Source organism: Falco biarmicus, chromosome 4 (genome assembly GCF_023638135.1).
Source record: "Falco biarmicus isolate bFalBia1 chromosome 4, bFalBia1.pri, whole genome shotgun sequence".
Taxonomy (NCBI): domain Eukaryota; kingdom Metazoa; phylum Chordata; class Aves; order Falconiformes; family Falconidae; genus Falco; species Falco biarmicus.
The window spans coordinates 17,785,702-17,794,837 of NC_079291.1; the positions used below are offsets into that span (position 1 = coordinate 17,785,702).

Consider the following 9,136-nt stretch of genomic DNA (forward strand, 5'->3'; position numbering starts at 1 on the left):
AGCAGCAGCTCTCACCTCAGGCCAAAAGAACATTTTTCATCCAACACGTGAGATGAATACTCAAAATATACTTGAGTATAGCTTATATGGCATACATATCACTCCTGTTTATCATGCACATCTGGTTTCATACCAGTGAGCCCTGAAACTTACCACCTAGATTTTGAAAGACAGATCACCAGGCAGATGGCTAGATGTCAGACTAAAAGAAAGCAAGGGCAGCAATTAACTTGTCTTGATTAGAAAGTGAGTAGAAACACAAGTATTTGTGCCTTTGCTAGCAAATTTATGTTATTTTGTCTTGTCTACTTCCCATTAATTCTTTCACATGGGGTTTAAGTCTTATTCTTTACAAAACAATTACATAACATAATTCTAAAGGTGTGCTGCTATTCACTTGACTAAAAATTTTATCTGGAAAAAAAAAAAAAAAATCTCCCTGTAAAGGAAACAACCCACCACTTGGGGTTTTTTTATTTAAGTTTCCCTGTGAAAGGTGTTTCTCCAATTTCTTATGCTCTAATGGTGACCTAACAGAAGAAACAAGGCAGCTGCACACATCCCACATTTGTGCTGAACAATTATTTTTCTTAGAACACTGGAAGAAGGTGCTGAAGAGTGCAGGACAAAGTTTGCAGGCTAAAATGAGAAAGAAAAAAAGTCAATCTTTTGGGTCAGCAGGACATCTGAGGAAACAGCAACGTCACCTCCTCCCATCCCAAGAGTGGGTCTCACAGATTTAGAAAGTCAAATCAAAGTGCTCCAACCTTGGACTAATTTTTCCCCGCAACTGAAGAAGCCCTGCTACTGAGCAGTGTCCTGCACAACACTACTGTCCTTTCACAATGACTTCACTTCTTGTTCGACAAGAGCTGAGAAAATGGCAGTAAACAGTTTGTAAATTTGGTATTGGCATTGCCTTAATTTCTATTGCTGCTTTCCCCTCTGGGTTCCTTCTTAACAGCATATCCCAGATGTTTTACTTCTAAAATGAGCAAGTGAGACTTAGTGCCTGCATACAAGTATGCTCAAACCAGATGTGGGAAACAGCATATGAAAAACAGTTCTTCAGCACCAAAGTGACTGTGAAAGTATACTCCATGCTGAATTTATGACACACTTGAAAACACCCTTGCGAGAACTCAAAATGTGCAGAGTTTAGCATTTGCGAAGATTGAGTGTGATCTTAAAATATGCAACTATAATTCATTTTAAGAAAAATACAAAAAACTAAAATACAAAAAGGGTGCATGATAACACATCCCAGAGAGCCTCAGCTTTCATCTGTACCCAACACATTTAACCACTGCAAACTACAAAACTGAAGTGTGTATTTTATCACTGTTACATCCTTAGAGCATACAAAGAACAAGTGTTTCTGTTACAGAATTGATGAGACATCATCCCATTTGAAACCAGTATGTTCTGATTAATAGTATTCCCTTCATTAATTACCAAAACTAAGTTACTGTTTTCTTAAAAATAAAACTTCACCCATTTTAGACTAGTCTTGCCAAAGACCTGAAACCATACCAGGATTTTAGAGGTTAAATCCAATCAGCTCCCCAAAGTTATATTAATATATAAAACATACAAAAATACAGTATACATACATATATATACACACAGACCAGCAACATGCAGTAGCTGCACGCAATTAAAAAAAAAAAAAAAGAGGGAAAAAAAGAAAAAAGCATACACTGATTTCTTACAAAAGCAGGGAGAGGGGAGAAGTGGGCATAAAGGGGAAGTGGTACAAAGAGAAAACACAAAAACGTCTGGCAAATCTGGTCTTAACTCTTCTTCACATATATTACCTGCTCTCTGAAGCCGACTTGGTAGCCCACCCAAGATCAGCTCACAAAAAGCTTTCACTGCAAATTGTACTCCACTAAGCACTGAATACTAAGCAACAAGGGCTTATAACCCACCTGGTTTCCCAGAGTTAAAACAACTGTAGGCCAAATAAATATGGCTTTGACACCCAAAAGATTTATTTTATCATGACAGCATCTCTCGATACAAAATACAATTCTTTAAAGAGACCAAACATCTTACTGATTGCCTCCAACATCAAGCATGATACTGGTTTATTACATAGAATACTCGCATTGTTTTGTTTCTTGTCTTCTCCAATTCAACAAACATGTGCCCCAAGACTGCTAGCCTGATACTACTTGGACAAGAAAAGCTCTTCTTTTGCTAGCACAGAACTGCACAACTCTTACTGAAATACGTCAATCATTTTACATATTAGTGGGAAACACTCAGGATCTTGCCAGCCCCTCAAAAACTATTCAACAAAATGGTGCAAAAGTTTTCTTCAGGCAAACTCAAGCCCTGGAAATTCCTTAGAGCTCTTAAGAAATACAGTACTTTAGGAAACTGACATCCATTTTAGAATATGGGATAAACTTCTGTAAGCTTTTTCACTCTTAACTCCTATTTTAGAACTCCTGGAGATGCTTCAAAACAAAAGTATCAGTTTTTACTTGTTATTGCCATTTTTCTCCCTACATGGCTTAAAGGACATTAAGGAAATAATGACCAAGTCCAAGCAGCAGCAAATTCTAGCAAACATCTACATCTGAACCTTCGGTATAAAATACTTATTCTAACACACTTCCACAAAATTCTTCAAGTTTTTCTGTCAGTGCTAGAGAGAAATTAACTCCTGATGTGTGAAGTGATGCTCTTTCAGGGCTTCAGCTGATGACTGAGTAGCTGATCTAAATATGAAAAGCGTGATGTCATTACAAGATATTTGTTTGGTTCTTTACCAAGATTCTTTTTTTTCAACTGCCCATTTTTAATCTTAATCCTAGCTGAATTTAACACAGTGAGGCAGAAAGGTAATACACAATTTATCTTTTAACACAATCACTAAAGATTTTAAATTAGGAACAGATTTTTAGCAGATACAGTTAAATTACATAACATTTAACAAGCAATACATCTGTGATCCTTTAAAGTGACTCAGCTGAGCTGCCAGATGCTGCTGGCTAACCATGCAAAATCACAGTTTCTGCTATCACAAGTGTGATTTACCATCACCATGTCACCGATCTTTTCTGCAAAAGCACTGGCAATATTGTGTAGGCTGACATCATTCACCAAGTTAAACCCATTAATCCTCCTTACTAGAAATCAGGTTTCAAATACAGTTATTAAAACACATGTCTAACCAGGATGGTCTGATGAATTTTAAAATGTTACTGCCTAAATACATTCTTTTGCATGAAGGAAGGCAGAGAACAATTGTGCTAAACTCATTTTGAAAAACCCATGGCTAAATATTTGAGAATTTATGAAAATTAGAATGTCTCATGTCAAGAAAACCACATTTTGGCCTGAATGCACCAAAAAGAATGTCTAATCCATCTGAACTGAGTTTAGTAATTCACAAATCTCAGCATCATTTCAAAGGTCAAGTATTTCTTTCTCAACATACCATGTCTATAAAGAACAACATTTATCCTGAAAAAAGTCTAATATGCAAATAATGGTAAAATACTTAAGGATCTGTGTCATAACAAGAGGACCACTGCTGCATTTTATCTGAAATGTCTGGCCCCGAACACTATCAACAGACTGACAAAACCCCAAACACTCTGCATCTGGCCTACTTCAACTGCAAAGCTGATGAAAAAAATCTACTAAAAATAAAAATAACCCTATTATCTTATAAATAGAAATGAGCCTTCTTGCTATGTTGGATTGACTAACAATCCCCCAAAAAATTAGCATTTGCAGAACAAACTGACAGCTCTCATGGCAATTAATGCTTAACACAACCCTACATCACATTATAAAAGCCAAGATGACAAACAACGCATAATAAAACGTACTGACAATGCTGTGCTAAAATACTGCTATGGCCTTATACCTCCAAACCAGGCAACTCCTCCTTCACGTTTAGTATTTTGTGGTGAATATTTTCCATGCTGAAGTCAATCAGTGTATCTACTTGCACCTGACTAGCACGACATTGGGAACTGACTCAGTGTTAGCACTTCATCAAGGAGTAACTTTAACTGCTAATGCAGATCCAACTGCTGTAAGATTCAACAGTTTGCCCTGCAGATGTACCAGTGTCACCCTTCACACAGATGCAAAACGTCACATTTCAAGAATGAATAACTCGCTTTTCATTCGGATGCTGAAATCGGGCAGTGCCTCTTCCCAACGTTGCCTAAATTCAGTACGACGCTAAAATTAAGCCTCAGCTTCCCACCTGCCCGTGATGGAACCCAGGCGGTTCACACCGTTATCAGCAGGACAAGCGGGTCACCGTTCCGCCGGTGAAGGTGCATTGGCTGAACCGGGATCTCAGGGAGAGGGACAAAGCCACCCTCCCGCAGCCTCCGGGGCCACCGGCCGCAGCAGAGGCGCGGGGCGTGCGGGAGGCCGGCCCGCAGGGCGGGCTGTACGCAGCCGCCGCAGCGCCCCCTCCCAGGAGGGAGGACCCCCGCCCCGCCACCGCCTCCCGGCACATGACCTCCTTCCTCCTCCTCCTCCTCCTCCTCCGCCCGCCCCGGCCCTGCGCCGTTCCCACCGCCGCCGCCCCCGCAGGACAGCGGGCGCCGCACCAGCAGGACAAAGCCGCCCTGACGCAGCGGGCCGCCCCTTCCCCAGGGAGGGCGGCGGCACCGGCGGGGCGAGGCTGCGAGGGAGGTCGGCCGAGGTGGAGGCCGCATACGGCGGCGGCACCGCGCGCTGGCCCCCGCCCGCGCCGCCCTCGCGCCTCTCCCCTCAGCCGCGGCCTCCCCGCCGGAGCGCCGGCTCCCGCCGGAGGCGCGGCCGGGCCACCCCCCAGCCACCGACAGCCCCGTGTCCCCCTCGGCACTTTCCCTCCCCTCGCCCCTTCCCCCCGGCCCCCCGCTGCTGGCCGAGGGACGGCAGCGACACTTACCCCCGACGCGCCGCTCCGGCCCGAGGGAAAAGGAGAGGTCCCGCAACGCGGCCCGGTACCGCCGCAGGCCCTGGGGACGACAGGGGCGGGGCTCGGCGCGGAAGGGGGCGGGGCGGGCGCCGGAGGGGGCGGGGCTCAGCTCACTGCACGCGCGGGGCCGCGGCGGCGCCTCAGTTTGAATTTCATCGAGGGCCCCCTGCCCCCCGGCGCCGCGGCTCCCGGTCCCCGGCACCCGCAGCCTCCTGCCCCTACGACTCCTGGCTCCCGGCCTCCCCGGGCCCGCGGCTCCTGGCCCCCGCGACCCCTGGCTCTCTGCCCTCCCGGCCCCCGGCCGTGGTGCGAGGGCTCGGGGGACAAGCGGCGCTGGGGACAGAGGCCGGGCAGAGCGCAGCGGGCCCACGCGTGGCCCAGGGTGGGGGCCCTGCCCTTGATACTTGGACGCCCCCAAGCTGTCACGGTGAGACCGATTATCTGCCGTTGGCCTGAATCCCGCTTAAGCTCCTGCGTCCCCGGCATAGCGCAGCGCTTACATCTGCAGGGATGAGCAGCAGAACATCCCAGCGTGATGGGCAGCTGCTGTGAACACACGGCAGAAACTCCGCCAAGCAGCCATTCCAGAAAGCCGCCCTTTCCTTTCGGGAAGCATGCTCTCGATCCTTACCAAAGCCCAAAGCTTGTCAAATGCTTGCGTATGTCATAAGGTTTGTCCGCGGTTCAGTGTCACCGGCTAGAGCCACGTTACATCTCTCCTAACAGAAGTACGGAGGTGATGTGCTCTGCCTACGTATCCGGTCATTCAGAGAAAAGAAGAGCAAAATAAAATTCATCAGCTATTGCATGACAGCAGGGAAGTGCAGGAAGAAGGATTTAAGGAGAGGTTTAGGAAAAAAGGCTGCATGTCTCCAGCTAGTGGTTGCCCACCTGGTGCTGCCTGGCTCTGCCAGGCCCCACACGTCTGCTGGGAGAGCAATGCCCAGCAGCTGCGGCCAGGCAATGGTGGCTGCTGGCAGGAGCCAGAACACATCTGGAAGCAAGTCCCCTAAGCATTTACGATAAAGAACATTATGGTGAATGATAGCTGAGGTGAATCACTTCATCCTTCCACAAACCCAGAACTTGCAATAAAATGCCCTGTCCACTACTGCCCCTTGCTCATGGGAAGGGAGAGGGGTTCCTTTAGCTGAGAGGAAAATCTTGCAAGATCTTTTTTTTGCTAATCATTTTTTCTTAAAGCCTGTAAACACACAACCATTGCATGCACTTTTATGCTTTTTACCCATTAGTTGAATTTGATCATCTATCTTTTTTTTTTTTTCCTCCCAGAGTTACCGTACTAAAAAATCACCTCAGGCTTTCAGGCAAGTAGCTGTATTTAGGCATTATTTTTATTTTTCACACAAATGCCAAGATTAAGACTTTTGAACTTCAGTGGCAGCATGTATTTGAATGACCTGTCACAAAACAGTTTTGATGCAAGTTGTTTAACACATTGCGAAAGAAAAGCAGCAGTCTGCTGTCACTGCGTACATTGAAATAAGCGTATCTTGAAATAAAGTGTGCTTGACATTTAGCTGCCCAGATTAGGAGCATAATTTGTGAAAATGCGTTATCCAGGCCTCATGAGCAGTTACCACATGATAAAAAATCCCAGTGTTACATCTTGAAAATATAGCCAAGCTCAATAAATAGAGGCTAGCTTTCAGCTAAGTAAAGCCTATGTAAGGCTGTATGTAACCATTAACATCACAAATAAAGCAAAACTCTCAGTCTTCCTGTACATTCCTGATGGAATGAATTGTCACATAGCAATAAAGAAATATGGGAGTTACAAGCAGCTGAGACTCAGGCCTGATAGCTGCACATGTTCACAGCACCACCCAGCCCGCTAGTTAATGGTATGAAGGAGATTTGGCTGCAAGTAAAGGATTAAGTAGAAGCTGTAGCTTCTGGATTGTAGCTCTAGAACAGCTCTTCTCTTTTGTAGTTAAACTCAATATAGGATTAGAAGAATAGGAAAAAAATGCAAACCTAAATTCCTGAAAATGTAGAAGAAATGTAAAGTAGCACTGAGATCAATAGAGAAAACGTCTTTTTTAAAATATTTGTATCAGCTAGTAAGACGTGTCTCTTTCCTCAAGCTTCTTGTTCTGTTGACAGCTCTTCTAGAGTACTAGTGAGAACTGGGAGATGTTAAGCTATAGAGAGGTGGAGAGCTAGAGAAAGGGGTTGCTTGCTTTAAGGGAAAGGTATGAGGCAACTATGGAAGGGAAGGGAAAAGGAGATCCTGCATCAGATCTGGGGCCTTAAGGTAACCACTTGACATCTGAATACCTGTTGGATTAATGTTTGAGTCTCTTCCTCCTTCTGGGTGGCCTATCTCCTCTCTTCTGCTAGCTTTGTCAAAATGCTACCTTACAGAATCTCACTGGGGGGCTGGTGGGGGTGGAAACAGTGTTTGCTCTGCTTTTCCTGTTCTCCAGGGTGCGTGGGGGGATCCTGATGGGTGAAGAGCTGTATCAGTTCCTACTGCAAGGAGTCAATGACATCACACCTTGCATTATTAAAGGAAATTCAAGTAAGGTTTGTTGAGAAGACTTTACTAAGCTTTACCAAAAGAGTTAGTAATTAGAGTGCTTAGCACAGTATGTTATGGCTATATTTTCAAATCTGCTTAAATTCTGAGAACCAAAGTACCTTCTTGTGTATCACACACGGTATTATTACTGGATGCCTTAATTTCAGATCATCTTAGTGAGCTAAATGATACCTTAATTTTGGGACCTGATAATCAACTTCTGCTTTTGGATAAGTAATTGAGAGATTTACGAATTTGCATTCAGTACATAACTTTAGACAGATTAAATGACATAGAAGTTGGCTTTGAAAGTCCTTATGAAGAAATTTAACCAAGCAATCTTGTGAATGCAATGCTGTCCAAAGAGAGGACAATTAGCAGTGCAGATGTGGAAAAATGAGCTGAGCATGGGCTAATGGGCTAGGTTTTCCAGCTTGTGCAGAAGTAATTTTCTAACCTTTGGTGGATCTGAACATAGAGAAGGACAGACAGCATTAGATCACGTAAGGAAAGACACTGCGGTTTCTTCAATACTGCTTTACTAAGAGGTCTGTCTCTCTGTCCTGACACTGGAGTTTGCATGTGAGCAACTGAATTTTGTGTGCAGATAATGGAATGCCTGCTCCACCTTCCAAAGGAGTGGAGCAGGTTGTACATAGATCTCAGGCAGCATTCCACTTAAATTGTTAGCTTGGTTTGTGTTTGTGTGTGCCTATTACAGGGTATGAAAGAAAGAGTGTCTGTAATCTTCTGGAGCAAGGGAAATCGAAAGAGCAGCACAGGGTCAGGATGCATAATTTACATCCTAAAGCCTTCCTCATTTGGTTTTCCTCTGCTTCTATTTAAGTTCCTATTTTCAGTCTTTAGGTGTGCTCCCACTGTAAAAAGTTTGTGGTAATAATAGGTTCTTTGACAGAACAAGTAACCAGTTACCAGGACAGGTTAATATTTATATGTTGTTCTCAATATGCTTGTTCTCAGCTTTATATTCTTTCATTCTGGGGAAAGACCATCAGGGTTCAGTAGTTCTTTGAGGTCTGAAGAAATCCTAATGACATATTCAAAAGTGCTATCGCTACTTGACAGCTAATAGGTAAAACCTGATTAAAGCCACTGGCTGTAAATTGCTTTCTAAAGATTCCTCAGCCTTCATCTGTGGCAGGGGTAGGGCAAGAGGGACGCCAATGGAGGCAAATATGCCCAAGCTTTTCCTGATGCTGCTCTTCAGCAAGAGGATACGTCAGTCTGCAATACTGGTGGAGGGGAGTTTGGGAGGGAGCAAGAAGGCCTTCTTGTCACTTGGCTTTCCCAGCGGGTGGGCTGCGGTATGGAGCTTCCTAGCCTATGCTGGAACTGAAATATGGGTTGTCATTTCAGCATGATCCCTCACCCAGGGCAATTAGCAGGTCTAAAGGCAGAGTGTCTCAGTTAGGGCAGGACACCACTGCCCACGCTGGCTTTGGGATTTCAGTTAATTGCTCTCGCAACAGCCAATGCTCTAAGGTGAAGTCTGCGTGCTGGAACAGTTATCTCTAATATGCCTTATTACATCAAGCAGATGGATGTAAGGTGAGCCACTTCCTGATGGAAAAGTCTCAAGTATTTCTTCCTGCTCTTTCATGCTGTGGTTAACAGCCAAAATGAGGCAG

The 9,136-nt window shown here is 44.7% G+C and overlaps 1 protein-coding gene across 5 annotated transcripts in view; it reads right to left on the reverse strand.

Moving 5' to 3' along the window:
- The window catches only part of STARD3NL (STARD3 N-terminal like), a 30,270-nt gene extending 25,120 nt beyond the window's left edge, over window positions 1–5,150 (reverse strand). The window contains exon 1 of one of the 5 annotated variants that reach the window (XM_056334923.1): window positions 4,913–5,150. The gene's annotated coding sequence lies outside the window, so the exon portion shown is untranslated. The remainder of the gene's footprint in view (window positions 1–4,912) is intronic. The other 4 variants (XM_056334922.1, XM_056334924.1, XM_056334925.1 and 1 more) reach the window with 4 other exon arrangements.
- Between the last annotated feature and the right edge of the window lie 3,986 nt (window positions 5,151–9,136).